Here is a 16,792-nt window from a genome sequence, read left to right on the forward strand (position 1 = left end):
CAGGGATCCTCAACTACATTTCTCCAAGGGCCAAAATGTATCCAATAGAAACTATCGCGGGCCAGCGATTTTTATATCGCTGGCCCGCTAGTGGAGCACGCTCAGGTACTGCGGACCGCATAAAGCTTAGCAGACTCTTCATGCTAACGAAGGATCACTTCTAGGCAGGGTTGGGAGGGTTACTTTGTAAATGTAATCAGTTACTGAATACTGAATACATGCTCTGAAAGTAATCAGAATACAGTTACAGTTACGTGTCTTAAAAAAGTAACGTATTCAGATTAATTTTAGAATACTTTCTTTTTCCATAACAGATGGGTATGTTTTGGTGAACAGGAGACACTTGTTTTAATGGCTCATCAAGAACTCAAACACAACATCTTGGTGTCATTCTGGACAACTCCCTCTCATTTGTACCCCACATAAAAAACATCACCCGGACTCATACTTGCCAACCTTTAGACCTCAGAAATCGGGAGCAATGCAAAATTGGGGGGGGGGGGGGGGGGGTGCTAGTGGATCGCCGGAGCTGTTAGATTAACATTAACATGCTTATTGTAGTTGTAAGTGCACTGCCTTGCGGCCTGTAGCACCGTCCTTGATGGAGCATATGTGTGGGCAGGACCTGTATTTTACAGGAAAGGAGTGAGCAGAGTAGAGTAGTTGTTGGTTCTTGTTCTGTTTTCTGTGAATATCTGCCTCACCCTCAGACTTTGAGTTGCGCGTGCTACTAAAGAGACGTGTTACCACGGAAACCAAACAATGGTGTAGCTGTATTAAAGTCCGAGTGGAAACAGTCGTGTGTAAATCAGATTTTGTCAGAAATCGGGAGAAATGCGGGAGAAATATGACCCCGGGAGGAAACCGGGAGAGGGCAATGAAATCGGGAGTCTCCCGCGAAAATCGGGAGGGTTGGCAAGTATGCCCGGACTGCATTCTTTGTACTGTCTTAAAACCTTTCCTTAGAATATGTTACGAATTGTAAGGTGTCCTTGGGTGCTTTGAAAGGCGCCCCTAAATAGAATGAATTATCATTATTATTTATTATCTGAAACGATGTAATAACTTTTAAAACTTTTTCCAGTCACTTGCCCCATGCATTCAGCAGCAGCAGGCCATTCACTTTGATTTTATTCCGTTATAAATGTCATCATTTCGACAATAAATAAATGCTACTTAAACGTTATCTTACACATTTTATCTAACTATCTCCGTTTCTAACTTTCAATATATTTAAAAAGAGATCTCTCTCTCTCATTTGCGTGGGGGGGCGGGGCCTCACAGACACGCTGCATCTCTCTCTGACATGCTGCAGCGCTGTGCAGTGTGCACACAGTTCTGCCAGAAATGAATATTACATTTTGTGAGGAAACTTTTCCACCAATAATGCCAATAAGTATTCCAAAATGTATTCACTTCAGGTTTACGAAAGTAACTGTAATCAGATTACTCGTTTTCAAATGTAACGCCAGCTGAATACAGTTAGCCTACTTGATTTTTGTATTCTAATTACGTAACGCCGCTACATGTATTCCGTTACAAACCCAACCCTGCTTCTAGGCTACTGTCCCGCAGCTCCAGCCTCTCTGTTGGACTCTGTCGCAGCGGGGCTACTGCTGTGGTCGTGCGGACTGCGGAGCTCACAAAGCAGACTCTTCACAACGAAAGATCACTTCTTCTTCAAGGGAGGGAAGGTTTCGTAGTAGGCAGTCTACTGTCCCGCAGCGGCTGCCTCTCTGTTGGACTCCGGTACTGCACCTTACTCACGAGATGTTGTAAAAAATGGGTGGGGGGCGAACGCACTAACCACTCCGCCAACGCCACAGTCACCCCCGTCGTGCGGGCCGGATGAGAATGTCTGGCGGGCCGGATGTGGCCCGCGGGCCGCCAGTTGGTGGTCACTGATCTATAGTAACGCAGTGTAGGCGGAGCCGTGACGTCATCTTCAATGAGCTCCCCAGAAAAAGAACACAGCCATTAGGTCTTAGCACTCAGAGCTCACAGCTCTTCATATGTGTTCAGAAACTAGACAAAAGTTAAACAAGTACAAACCACATACTGTCTGTGTCATGGCGAATACAGTCGCTGGTTTATTTATGTCTGTATAGGCCGTTGTTGTGAGTGTGGACGGTCGGAGCATTAACAACGTTAGCTTAGCCAAATCTCCATTAGAAAACACGCATTTTAAAAGGTTTTTCGCCTGCCGTATGTCTGCAGACTTGTGAAAGCCTTAATTCATGGTTTTTACTATCCGGTATCAGTATGTTGTTACTTCGGCATCATTTTGAAACGTGTATTACAATTAAATCACGGTCAAATATGTTCATCTTGTTGTAGTTGTAGCCCCCTTGACAGCGATTCTCTCTCTAGTTTAGACTGCGGTCAAGCCAGCCTCCACTCGGAAAAACCTAGTCAAGCCAGCCCTCACGTGATATTGCGGTGCGCGAATATCCTATGCATTACGGTAGAGTCAAAAAAAATCCTCCCTCTGTGTTTAGATGAGAATAAAACAAAAACTGTCCAGTATCAAAGACTCATTTCACGTCAGGGTGATAGCAGGACATCCCATCTAGTCACTCAGAAAAAATCAGGACATTCTGATGTAGAGTTTCAAAATAAAAGACATTTTAAATCTCTATTGTATGAGTTATCATCCATGTTTTTAGATGAGAATAAAACAAAAACTGTCCAGTATCATAGATCCATCTCACTCCAGGTTGATAGCAGGACACCCCATCTAGTCACTCAGAAAAAATCAGGACATTCTGATGTACAGATTCAAAATAAAAAACCTTTGAAGTCTCATATATGAGCTATCATCCCTGTTTTTAGATGAGAATAAAACAAAAACTGTCCAGTATCATAGATCCATCGCACTCCAGGGTGATAGCAGGACACCCCATGTAGCCACTCAGAAAAAATCAGGACATTCTGATGTACAGTTTCAAAATAAAAGACCTTTGGGGACAGGGATGATAGCTCATATATGAGACTTCAAAGGTCTTTTATTTTGAAACTCTACATCAGAATGTCCTGATTTTTTTTCTGAGTGACGAGATGGGGTGTCCTGCTTTCACCCTGGAGTGAGATGGATCTATGATACTGGACAGTTTTTGTTTTATTCTCATCTAAAAACAGGGATGATAGCTCATACAATAGAGATTTCAAAGGTCTTTTATTTTGAAACTCTACATCAGAATGTCCTGTTTTTTTCTGAGTGACTAGATGAGATGTCCTGCTATCACCCTGAAGTGAAATGAGTCTTTGATACTGGAAAGTTTTTGTTTTATTCTCATCTAAACACAGAGGGATGATTTTTTTTGACTCTACCGTAATGCATAGGATATTCGCGCACCGCAATATCACGTGAGGGCTGGCTTGACTAGGTTTTCCCGAGTGGAGGCTGGCTTGACCGCAGTTAGTTTAGCATACTCAGCCCGACTCAGCCTGGTTGTTCCTGGCCCTAGAACCACGATTTTATGGGGGCCATTACATCACCAGAAGTCCCAATTTAAGGGGTCATTTCTCCCCCAAAACATTTTACTCACTATATCAACAGCCCCACCAAAGATATTTTCCACCAGCCGCCACTGAGTACAGCACTAAAATAAAGTGTTGAAATTCACAAAATATCAAACGTACCCCCTTGCATTTCAGTTTAAGTATATGCTGTAATAGGTAACAGCAGAGATTGCCATTTTGACCCCTCATTTAAGCGCTTGTCTCTCTAGCTTTTGTGAAACAGGTTGCAAGTGTGTTTCAGATTCAGTATACAGTATAAATATTAAAATGTTCCTCCCATTTAATAGTCATACGTTCACATTTGTAGCGTTACCTGTCCTGAAAATGCTTAAATAATGTCCTATATCATTTCTAACAATGATGGCATACCCCATATAAGTCTTAAAGGCCCAGTGAAGTGCATGTTTTTGCACCAAAATGAAATGGCAGTTTCATTCCTTACATATCATTGTGCCTGTTCATGGCTAAAATAATTTTTAATAATTCATAATTAATGAATTAATGAATTATTAATTTTGCCGTCTGAGCCTAACGGAAGTTGCAGACGATAGTGGCTGTGACGTCACAAGATGTACCCAGTTGCGATTGTAAACATGGCGGAGACTCTGGAAAGTGATACTAGTGTGAGAGAAATGATTGATTTGGACAGCTTTTCGGACAGGATAGATGAGGAAAGTGATCAATCTGGTGCACTTTGAGGGCAACATTAAGAGATTTATGGATACAGCTCTCAACACTCATATGAAACATATATTTCAATAATCAAAAAACATTGGAAGGATTTCTTAACCTATTTTATACAACTAATATTACATAGATGGAAATATTTGTTTACATAGATGACCAAACCCACTGAGATAACTTAGGCTACAGTTTACCTCCCTGAGCTGACGTTATCTCTCTCAGTCCCACAGGAGAGCACTCTCCCTCTCCTTATTGTTGAAACAGCTAATCTCCGTTAGCTCCGAGCTAGCACCAGATGCTAACAACAACCCTGTAACTCTCTCAGTCTCTCTTTCTCTCTCGAATCGAATCGACCAGTGGCCTTTATTTATCATGATCAATCAAAGAATCTACGAAACAATGACACCAGCCAGGCTCACCTTCATCTTTTGGGAACAGAAACATCGCCACTTCGGCAGACTTGACATTACTACAGCCAGCGGCAATGCATCGTTTCCCCTGTGTTTTTCATCCCTCTTTCTTCACTGTCGCCTCCATTGTCAGGTTTTCTCGATTGGCAATCACTTCCAGTCGACTCCGACACACTTTCCAGGAAAATACTAGCTCAAAAACGTTGAGAAATTCGACTTTGAAAAAGAGAAAAAATGAACGGTGGTGAATGTAAACAGTGCGGCGGCGTCCATCTCGTGACGTCACGCAGTAGATCGCAAGCCACGCCCACGAAGGCGAAGGTCGACTGCAGATTTCCCCGGAAAATTCAAAACTCGTCAAATTCGTTGCTATTCCAACATCTTTTGATATGGGTTCCAATGGACAATTTTGGTGATTACTATACGTATTAGCATAACAGATCATGCACAGGTGCACACATCACAGGGTCTTTAAAGAGGCTATGTTATGCTCTTTGGAGTTTGCCTTTCCTGTAGTCTGTTATATAGATTGTTGTGCATGTAAAGGGTCTGCATTGCTCACTGGGACAGTTATTCTTTGTAAATAGATGGAGGTTTTCAGTAGCGTGGCCTAGCAACAGCTAAAGCCTGGTACTGCATGCTATTTAGCTAAAGCTAGTTAGCAGCAAAATAACTCCGCTCTCCATGACTTCCATAAACTGCAATGGTTGGAAGTTAACGTGGAAGTGAATGGACTAGGTTGGAATGACACCACTTTACCACTGTTGCAAAAGAATGGACAAAGGCATGCTAACTCACAGCTAGTTAGCAGCTACAAGGATTCCAAGGAACAGGAGGACTGTGTACCGGGTAATACATCTGCAAGTGGTAGTTCTCCCTGGAACTCTCTGGGTGCGAAACCTAACGGCCCGTCCACACTACAGCCTCGACAGCTTCATAAACGGTTTCCAACGCGTCTGCCCATTCACTTTGAATGGGGTGACGTCACGTTGCCTCGCTTTTCGCCGAACTGAATTGTAGGTAGCAGAGCGGAGCTTTCCTGGCGTTTCAGGCTGCAAAAGTTGAGCAATGTTCAACTTTTGAAGCTTCTGAAGCTTTCGGTGGAAGTGTCAGCCAATCAAATCATATGCCAGTACAAGCTCTAGCCAATCAAACCGCTGCTTGTGTGTCAGGGGCGGGAGATTCATGTGATTGGTTGTTGGTCGAGCTTCAGACACGCCCGCCGGCAAGCTTTTTTTGAAGCTGTAGTGTGGACGGGCCGTAAGAGTAAATCATTTCCATGGGATTTGGGAGGACGAATAACAGGCAGAGCCCAGCGCTCTGAAATCTGTGATGCAACCGGCTGGCCTGCATTGTTATGACCCATGAACAGCGCCTCTTCAGAAGCCATGGACAGCTGCTAAAGGGAGAACTACAAACAATCCTCCTAAACCACCAAGTGTGCAAATCCAGAACAGATACGCTCCGCTGACCCAGAACCGGAGATCTCTTTCTGATGACCTGGTTAACCTGTCCTCTTCACACGGCAGGGTAAGGACCAATAGCTACTCCAAAAGTAAAAGGCTAGAGGGAAAGTTAACGACTGGGCCTGAAACTCTGATTGTGGGTGATTCTGCTGTAAGAGATGTAAAAAGTCTGTAGTAAGAACAACGCCAAAGTACTCTGTTTTCCCAAGGATATGGTCTCTGACTTGGCTGAGAAGATCCTGCATATTGGGGCTGAACATCCGACTGTGAAAAATGTGGTACTGCACATTGGAACAAATGATGTTGTGAAACAACAGTCAGAAGTGCTGAAAGAAGACTTTAAATGTCTGCTAGAAACTTTCAGCTCTCTAAATGCAGAGGTGTTCATCAGTGGCCCTCTACCGCCAGTAGAGGATTGGAGAGATTCAGCAGATTGTTTGCACTGAACACGTGGCTTTTAACACTAGAACCGCCAGAGGTCGCTGTATACCTAAAACCGCCAATGGGTAAAATGTACCCGCTATTGATTTTCAAGGTACAATGTTATTTTATTTATCATACAGAACAGTGAGTTTTGATCGCACAGGGATTAAACTTATACCAATAGAATCGTTGGACTCTCATCTTTTCATATAATATAGTTTGTGCAGATAACATGAAGTATAAAATATCGCTAAGAGTGCTGATTTAAACGCTTGGTGTTAGACTTGTGTTTTGTTTAGGTACAAATCTCTCTATCTCTCTATCTCTCTATCTATAACTATCTATCGATCTGTCTGTAATGTTCTGTTCAATGGACATATAATTGTCTACATAAACAGACTACGCGGACTACTTCTCTTATTCCGAGTGTCCATCTTTATTCAACTGGCACGTAACCTGCACACATGCATTACGTCCTCAACGTGAGCTCAGTCATCCAAGATCTTGTATTCTCCAAGATGTTACACTATCTATAACTATCTATCTGTCTATCTCTCTCTCTATCCATCTATCAATATATCTATCTATCTATCTCTCTCTCTCTCTATCTATAAGGAACCGCAGTAGACAAAAGGCGTTGCTATAGCAACACGTCATGTTTACGCTGCATTTTCTATGAGGTAAATATTACCCGCTGGCGGATATGGGTATAAATGGCTTGTTTTTTGGCGATTTTTTTCAATCTCACTTCATATTGACAATTGTTAACAACAGAGGGTGCTACATAACACACTTTCAGGAAAAGTCACGGACTGGGAAACTTTAACATGTTATTGAAAAAAAGTTACATACAATCAAAAAACAGCTGCGGGTAAAATGTACCCGTTGGCGGTTCTAGTGTTAACTGCCTGTACTGACCATTCTGTCCATTTTATTGACAATTTTAAAATTTTCTGGGACTGCAGACATCTTTTTACGGCAGATGGAGTTTGCCAGTCAGGAGTAAAATTGTTTATCTCTAACATATTCAACTGCCTGCGTCATCAATCTGTTCCCTCTGCCAAGGACAAGCAACAAGAGGAATCAAAACAAGAGAAAGACACAACACATCGCGCAGAAAACCTTGAAGAAGTATCACTGCACCCGCCTGAGGAATGTCTTGATTATGGGAGACCTATGACACAATGGAGGAGTCTCCGCCGCCCCTTCACCCCCCCTATCACCTTTGAGGATACTCTTCCTTCACCCCCCAGCTCTCTCTACTCTCCGTTCACCCTTTCACCCTCGCCCAGCCTCCTGGAGTTCGACCACATGAAGGAGATACAGAGGGTTGGCACCAAAGAGGTTTCTCAATACTCAAATTTCCCCTCCTCGACTCCTCGACTCCTCGGTCCTCCGGTAGTGACCCGGAAATGAATTTCAGCGCACCATTTTGAAGGACATCTAATTTCTCCAGATGCACTTCGAGGACTGAGCATCGAGCATCGAGGAGGCTCTCTGGAGGAGCTCTAACCGAGGAGACACTGATGAATCCTCCACGGCTCCTCCACGGATGCATTTCCGGGAACGGTGGAGGTGTGACGCGCGGCCAGACTTATCTCAGCCAATGACAGCTCTGCATGCATCCCTTGGATATTATTTTAGTAATTGCTTTCATCGCAACGCGATGTTTACATTGAGAACAGCTGTGAGGTCCGTGCAGAAAGCAGAGCAGTGTGTCAAATATATATCACTTAAAACAGGCCTACATTACTTTCTGTATTTGTATGCTGTAGTTTAGTAGATATCTACAAACAAAGAGTCAATATTTTTCTAAGACCATTTAGTGCTTCACATAATAAAATACACAACGGCTGTAGCCTGATTATGCTTTAGGAGCAGTAGGTGTGTGTGTGTGTGTGTGTGTGTGTGTGTGTGTGTGTGTGTGTGTGTGTGTGTGTGTGTGTGTGTGTGTGTGTGTGTGTGTGTGTGTGTGTGTGTGTGTGTGTGTGTGTGTGTGTGTGTGGTACAGTGTGTAGGTGTGTGTGTGGTACAGTGCGTAGATGCGGCGGACAGTTGGTTTGGTGTCCTATGCTTACTTTTAATACTTGTACAACTTTTGGCCCGTAATTTCAATTCCCCATTTCAGCGACCAGAGAGAGGAAGGGGAGGGGGGGTATATCCAGTCTCTGATTGTGTTACGTTATTATGAGAGTGCTCTCATACTTGTTTGATTCTGAAATTGTATATATTATTATATAAATATATGTGTGTGTGTATATGTCCGCATCTGTAGCCTGTTATTATCTCATTATACCGCACTGTGAATGAATTAAAAGTAAATATATATAAGTCGTCAGTCATGAACACATCTGTCCATCAGAGGGCTGCTGTGCCTCCTGTCATCATTAATGGACGTCTCTTTAAAATGACCGCTCAGAGGACAGGAGTTCTCATTTCTCTAACCGCCTGCTGCTTCCACTCCTCTCTCCTTGGTTCCCCTCCTCAGTCCTTCGCTCGCATCTCCTGTGGGCGGCACCAAGTCTCGAGGAGAGGAGTCGAGGATAGGAGTTGAGGAGGGGAAATTTGAGTATTGAGAAACCTCTCAAGTCCTTCCTGGGGATCAATGACCGCATGAAGGCGATATGCAGGGTTGGCAGCATGTCCTTTAACCCCGCCCCTCAACGACGCCCACCACAAGCACCGAAGCAGAAACGCGTACCATCTCCCCCGTCTTCATCACCGTGCCTACGTCAACCACCTCCCCCCCCACTTCAAGACAGCATCTGCGGTCTCCAAAGCCTGATAAGAATGTGTGTATACAAAACGCAGGAAACTCTAACTGATATGTGCTGGGTCAAGGCTCAAGGGCGTATGGCACTCTCAACTCTTTCCAGGACAAGCCGGGGCCCTGCCTGCCAGTAGCTTTGCCAATATCTGTGTTGATAGGTAATAGATTAAGAGCAGTGAATCATCTTAGATACAGGAAACGCTCAAACGTTTGTGTGAGTTTATCAAATGTAGCAGTGATTCCATATCAGCCACAGCTTGTCACAACAAATCTGACTGATAGTGTATTTAACAAACTTAAACTAGCTTTATTAAATGTCAAGTCTTTGCCAGGAGAAACGTTTTTAATCAATGATTTTATCACTGAGCACAATCTCAATTTTATGTTTTTAACGGAAACTTGGATTGAACAAAATAACAGTGCAGCTGTTATTATTGAATCAACACCTCCCAATGTCAGTTTTATGAGTCAGGAAAGAATGCATAAGAAAGGAGGTGGAGTTGCTATTTCCTTCAATGATTCCCTTCAATGCAGGAAGACATCTTATGGAACATGAATATGTGGCCCTTCTGCTGAAATGCTGCTCTCGAGCTCTGTTCCTAAATATCTATAGACCACCCAAATACTGTGCAAGCTTTTTTGATGACTTTACTGAACTGCTGTCTATAGTGTGAATCGACTTTGACCGTCTAGTCATTGTTGGTGATTTTAACATCCATGTTGACAACCCCCAGGGCAGAGGGGCTAAATAACTGTTTTGTGTTCTTGATAACTATGGACTGACTCAGCATGTGACGGAGCCCACGCACAATAAGGGGCACACTCTGGACTTAATTATCTCAAAGGGTCTGAATATCTCAAAGGTTGTGGTGACTGATGTTGCACTCTCTGATCATTCCTGTGTTTTCTTTGAGAGCTCTATTTCTGTTCACAAAAAAATTCAAAAAGGGAGGTAACCACAAAGCGATATTTAACTGAAAATACTAGGGAAAATGTTTACTCAGAATTTTTCTTCAACACTTTCCCCTGCTAACATTTCAGTAAATGATCTAGTAGATCAATTTAATTCAAAAATTTAAAAATGTTATAGATGCCATTGCTCCAACTAAGATAAAGGAAGTGACTGGCAAGAAAATATCTCCATGGAGAAAGGCCATGAGCGTGAAAACAGAAAAAAGAGAGTGTCGAAAAGCTGAAGGCAGGTGGCGAAAAACAAATCTCCAGGTTCATATTGAAATCTAGACTTGGCTTTTATAATTTGGAATTGAAAACGACAGTCTTTCTTCTCTGACATCATTGCCAAATACAGTACAACGCACGTGCCTTGTTTGCTTCCGTTGACAGACTAACAAACACCCCAGTGTTAGTAGCCTCTGAATTTCTATCCACCAGGGCCTGCAATGAATTTGCCTCCTTCACTGACAAAATCATGCAAATTAGACAAGCAATCAGTGCCTCTGTATCAGGTACAGCAAATGTTTTGTCACTGTATCCACTTAAAATCAATTCAAACACCATGACACAATTCCATCAGATTAATAATAAAGACCTAGAGGACATTATACAACTTCTGAAATCTTCCTCGTGCTGCCTTGATATTATTCAGGATTTAACAGGATTTTTCAAAGATGTTTTTTGTTGCATGGCCTCAGATCTACTTCATATAGTAAACAAATCTCTTTACTCAGATGTTTTTACAAAGGCCCTAAAAATCATTAGCAGTCATTAAACCGCTCTTAAAAAATAATAATCTAGATGCTTCAGTAATGAACAATTACTGGCCCATATCAAACCTCCCATTTCTCGGTAAAATCATTGAAAAAGTCGTTTTTCAACAGTTGAGTAATTTCTTGCATTCAAATAAATGTTTCAATGTGTTCCAGTCAGGCTTTCGTCCAAACCACAGCACTGAGACTGCTCTTGTAAAGGTCTTCAATGACATCCACTTAAACAAAGACAGTGGCAGAACTTCAGTGTTAGTATTATTAGATCTCAGTGCTGCGTTTGATACTGTTGACCACAACACATGGACTGACTGGAAAACTGGGTGGGACTTTCGTCAACAGTTCTAAATTGGTTTGAATCCTACGTAAAGGACAGAAAAAACGTTGTTTCTATAGGTAAATACACATCTGAGTTGACAAATATGACATGTGGGGTTCCTCAAGGCTCCATCTTGGGGCCTCTTCTCTTTAACATCTACATGCTACCACTGGCTCAGATAATGAAAAACTATAAAATAAGTTACCATAGCTATGCGGATGACACCCACATTTACATAACCATTTCACCAGGAGACTATTCTCCAGTTAAAACACTGAGTAAGTGCATTGAACAAATCAATGACTGGATGTGTCAGAACCTTCTCCAATTAAACAAAGATAAAACTGAGGTAATGGTTTTTGGAGCCAAGGCAGAACGTATACAAGTTAGCGCTGAGCTTCAGTCTGCAATGTTCAAAACAACAGATAAAGCCAGAAATCTAGATGTAGTCATGGACTCTGACCTGAGTTTCAACAGTCACATTAAAACGGTTACTAAATCAGCCTACTATCACCTAAAGCAGGGGTTCCCAACCTTTTTCACCCAGGGCCCCCCCAAATGACTCCTGTTGGAATTTGCGACCCCCCAAAACTTTGAAACTTTAATTATCGCTGTTGCCGATCTGCCCCCCTGCCCGATCTGTACTGCGCATGTGCGAGATGGTCTGCCATACTGGACAACTCCGTACGGCAACCCAACTAGGACACTTGACACAGTGGCGTTTGGCAAAGCACAAAAAGAAAACTAAAAAAACCGAGAGAGATGAGTTATTGTTATTACAACCTGACTTCACTATTATTTAACAACTCTTTTTATTGGGTTCTTTTATTTGGGGTTAAGTACATTGTCAGAATAAGTGAGAAATGGATTTAACTTCTGTTTGGCAGCGATCATACTGAATACATATTTACTGTGAATGTATGCAAAAATGTATGGCATATAGCTGTCTAACAGAAGTTAAATCCAAACGCCACTGTGTGAAGTGTCCTATTAGAGTTGCCGTATGTAGTTGTCCAGTATGGCGGACCCAGCGCCGTATAGATAGAAGAGTTACGACAGCGGAAGTCCAAAAACGGTTATCGTCACGTGGTTCATGCAGACGAGAATCGTTCCCCGGAAGTTCATGGCGGGCAATGTGAATGCATTGATAACAGGAGATAGAACTTCGACTTTTGGTAATTATTAGTGAATAAAGGTTTTGATTTGCAATATTTATACAACAAATCGACATGTGTATGTATTTACATCAATATGTTTTAAAAAATAAAATAGAATTTGCTAATATTAAGTGATAATATTAGGATTAGTGTGAACAACTAGTTTACATGTTAGGCTAACAGTGCCTTGGTTAAAGAGCCTGTTGCTGTTTATTTATAGCTTTGAATTCTTTAAAACCCATATTATCTTCTTAAACTTGTATGGTAGTCAGGAGCATCACTTTCTAATGTTTATTGATATATTTAGAGGGAGGGGATCTAAAGGAATGCTTCAAAATTCAGATTAGATTAATTTCTATCATTTTCTTAAATTCATGGTAGTGAACACAAGTTATCGAAATGACTAATGTCATCTTTATGGCTTTCAGAAAGGACAGGAGACCGACAGGTGACTATCAAAGGACTAGCAGCAGCAGCAGCAGCATGATGATGATGTTAAATGTGTTGTTTTAGGAACATCCATTGCAAATACATGGAATTCAATAAACATTGAATAGCATATCATGCAGTTTGTCTGTGCCTTTTCCTCCGTGTTGTCCTGGTTTGCTGTGCTGCCTCCTAGTCACCACCATGGTTTGCTGTGCTGCCCGGGGATGCTCAAATCGCTCCGAGAAAGGAGTACCAATATACGGCTTCCCCACTGACACAGAGCGGAGGAAAAAATGGCTGGCTCAAGTCAGCAAGAGCAATTTCACGACCAACAGCAAAAAAAATATGTGAGGATATTATATACAAACACTGCATTTGCACTTTTTCACAAAACGAAAACCACACCATTGGGAAAGCTTAATGTTTTGTTTAATACAAAAAAAACAGGGAAAGGCTTGAAAAACACAGAGTTGAGACTCAGGGTGCAGGGTGAGGGTCTCAGTGCAGGTATTCAGGCTCCATTGAATCCCCCTAAGGTTCTTGTGCTGAAAGAGGGAGTAACAGACAGGAGAAAGGGTTATACACACCTATATAGCACACCTATTGGATGGGAAATTGCCTTGGGGAGATAAGGTGTGGTCTTTGTTCCCAACTGAAGTTATGGAACTTTATTATTTGTGAGTTTAACAAAGTATGACAAATGGCATCAGTAACAGATGTGATATTAATTTCTATAAAGTTGTCTCACATTCTTGGTCATATTTTATATACAGTATGTAATGAGTATAACATGTCCAGTAAGTATAAAGTGTTTCCTAATACTGTGTATTCAACCACTATGGAATATGTATGTGGGCAGACAAAGAGTTGTTCTGTGTGTGAAGTAACCTCAAGTCACTCCGCAGGCACATTTTGATGTAGACCAGTTTGTCAAGACAAAAAAGGGCAAGACTAGGCTGAGAGCAGAGGCTGTACCCACCATCTTCGTGCATCGCCCTGTGGTCAAAAACAGAAGGGCCCCTGCACCACGATTCACCCCGTGACCTGTATCTACAAAGCCCATAGCTCATGATCACAGCTATAGTGTGAAAGGTGACACAGGTATAATAAGTATGAACTCTTAGTAACAAAAGTCATATTTCTTATTTTTAAGTGGTATAATATTTTAAATGTTCGAAAATGTACAGTGCCATGTCTTATGTCCGTAACATCACTGCCCCTCCACCCGTAACATCACTGCCCCTCCACCCGTAACATCACTGCCCTCCACCTGCCAGCACCCAGCCAGAGGAGCGCAAACAACAAAAACAAGCAAGGTGTCCCGTCATGTACCTGGAAGTTTGGGTTGGCAAAATGGAGTGAGAGGGAGACTTGAAAAACCTTGGTGGCTCTCTACTCATGTTGTTACAGTTGTCTTGGTTACACCTCTCAAGTTTTTTTTGTGCCATTTCTACATCTTTAGAAAATATGAAATACAAAATTGAAGTGAAATCAACCTCTTCTCTGGAGAACAAACTTTGATTTCTCTGTCTTGTGAGTTTGCAGTCTTGCTCCTCCACCTGTAACATCACTGCCCCTCCACCTGCCATACAGTAGGTTACTAAAAAGATTACTTATATAATACAGTGATAGAATACATGTTTAGTATGCTTACTTATATTAAACAGTAGTATTAAACTTACCTTGTGTTTTCACTCTCACTTAAGTCCCTCTCCCTTTGACATCAATCCAGAATAAGCTGAGCTGGAACATAATACAGACAGGTAATAATCAACATAATCACAAGGACACAATATGGCTCTGCTAAAAACACTCACTCTTACACGCACCAAACTTTATATTTATCTAATATTTAACTCCCTCCACCCCCGCATACAATCCCGTTTATAAGCCCCTCTTCTCTAATTCAACAATGTTGGACGAAATGACATTAAGAGAACGGAATTTACAATTAAAAGGCTGTTCAACGTGTGCTGCTAACTTGATCCGGTAGCTTTATCTGTTATCTGTAAACGTTCCCTAAATCTACTAATTTAGGGATAATCCACTGACATCCTTTAATACACATGTTAATTTGAATCAGATGTACTGATAATATCCGCAATATAAATCTTTAAACTTCTTCTTACCTTTCAAAAGTCCGTCACGAACGGTCTATTATGCTACAACTCTACTGCGCTGCTAGCCTTGGCGCTAACTTCCGGGGAACGATTGAGAGGCTCCACGATCCGCCATTGCTGTAAAAAAGTGGTCCATTGGAGTGAACGGAGATGACATAACTCTCAGTCTATACGGCGCTGGGCGGACCATCTCGCAGATGCACAGTAGAGATCGGGCAGGGGGGCAGATCGGGTAGTGACAGCCGTGCCTGGTAACAGCGGTTACTCCCTCGCCCCCCCCCCCCACACACACACACACACACACACGGCAACACGGCAACAGGGGGTAATTACATTTTAAAAGTCTAAAAAATGCTACAACTACTGTCAAAAACTGGATGAATGTGAAGTATTTCGTTAAAGGAGGATGAAAGCGTAATTAAGGAGCACTATTGGAGTGACTTTGATGGTTATTGGACTCAGGATTAATTCATTTGGATGCCCGCTGTATGAAGAAATTAAAGGACGGCGCAAGTGGAAACAATTCACAAAGGGATTCAACTGTTTAAAACACATGCTCAAAGTAAACTGGATTTTGGCGATGTGTTTGTGTGGATTCAAAAATCGTAAATAATCTACAAAATGGAGGAGACCGATCTGATCGGAGCAACTGTGACAAATTATCCAACTGAAACCGACACTTTACGCGCAGAAGAAACATTTATATTAAAGAAAAAATGATACATTTCTGTCTTTGTATGCTTTTACTAGCTACTAACTTGCAAAAGTATGCATCATAATTATTTCAAATGTCGAAGAACAGGACACTTCAAAAGAATAGACTATGTCTAATAAAAAAATGGTAGCCTAATATGGTGGCATAGGCCTGTATAAAACAAAAATGAAAAACTGGCATATTAAGCAGGTAAATCAAATGCTTGTCTGCCATGGAACAGGTAGCAGAGAGAAGACAAGGTTCAAGTAGGTTCATTAATGTGAACCTTGGGCTTGCACGCCCGCAGCCAGGGATGGAATGTCCGGTGTAATGTGAGTGACAGTCAGTCTAAAGTCGTTGTGAACGTCCAGTGTGTTGCGTGCTTTTGTTTTGATGGCAACAAGTGCGCTGAAGGCTGTTTCTGATAGATATGTCATACTGAATGGGAGTATAATCCTGGTCGTGGCATGCAGTGTGAGCTTTGGAGCGAGGCTTGGTCCTTTGACAATCCAAAACTGTTTAAATCCTTTTTCCTGGAAGTATTTCTTTGACAGCGAGTCAGCTTGGATGTCGGTGAGCTCATCTTCGCAATCCAGGTATTCCACATCCTCAACTTTGGCAATAAAGGGATCTAAAACCCACAATTCCTTGGAGACATACTCGTCTATGTCAGCGAACCGTGATTGCATTTCCGTTTGCAGTGCGTTCATATGGCGGATGAACTCACGACGTACAGACACAGGCACCGTTTCAGGATTGTTTTGGGATTGTTTCAGCAGTAGTGGAAACTGTTGCAGCTCCCCCCTCTCCATTTTCCCGACCCTGTACTCCAGTTTGCGCACAAATGCACCGAGCGCCTCTTTACATTGGAGAATGTTGGACTCCACGCATTGCAGACGCTTGTTTGTTTCATTGTAGAGACCGAAGATGTCGGCCAGGTATGCTGTTTTAATCCAGAATGACTCAGTCACTTGCTCTGACAGTGCGCGGTTACGAGTTTGTAGAAACTCTTCAATTTTTTCCTTCAGTTCTACAAAGCGTGCCAGCACTCGGCCACGTGAGAGACAGCGCACC

At 42.2% G+C, this 16,792-nt stretch overlaps 1 protein-coding gene and 2 long non-coding RNA genes across 3 annotated transcripts in view; 2 read left to right on the forward strand and 1 right to left on the reverse strand.

The window, feature by feature from the left end:
- The window catches only part of naaladl2 (N-acetylated alpha-linked acidic dipeptidase like 2), a 1,042,014-nt gene that overhangs the window by 1,010,016 nt on the left and 15,206 nt on the right, over positions 1 to 16,792 (forward strand). The window lies entirely within an intron of this gene.
- Positions 12,191 to 13,756, forward strand: LOC307032970. The gene is made up of 2 exons (XR_013806393.1): positions 12,191 to 12,493; positions 12,904 to 13,756. It is a non-coding gene; the product is annotated as an uncharacterized lncRNA (long non-coding RNA).
- On the reverse strand, positions 13,885 to 15,232 carry LOC307032954. The gene is made up of 3 exons (XR_013806390.1): positions 15,034 to 15,232; positions 14,587 to 14,647; positions 13,885 to 14,504 (listed from the first exon to the last, which is right to left on the reverse strand). It is a non-coding gene; the product is annotated as an uncharacterized lncRNA (long non-coding RNA).

The sequence above is a fragment of the Notothenia rossii genome (genome assembly GCF_949606895.1).
Source record: "Notothenia rossii genome assembly, chromosome: 1".
Lineage (NCBI taxonomy): Eukaryota > Metazoa > Chordata > Actinopteri > Perciformes > Nototheniidae > Notothenia > Notothenia rossii.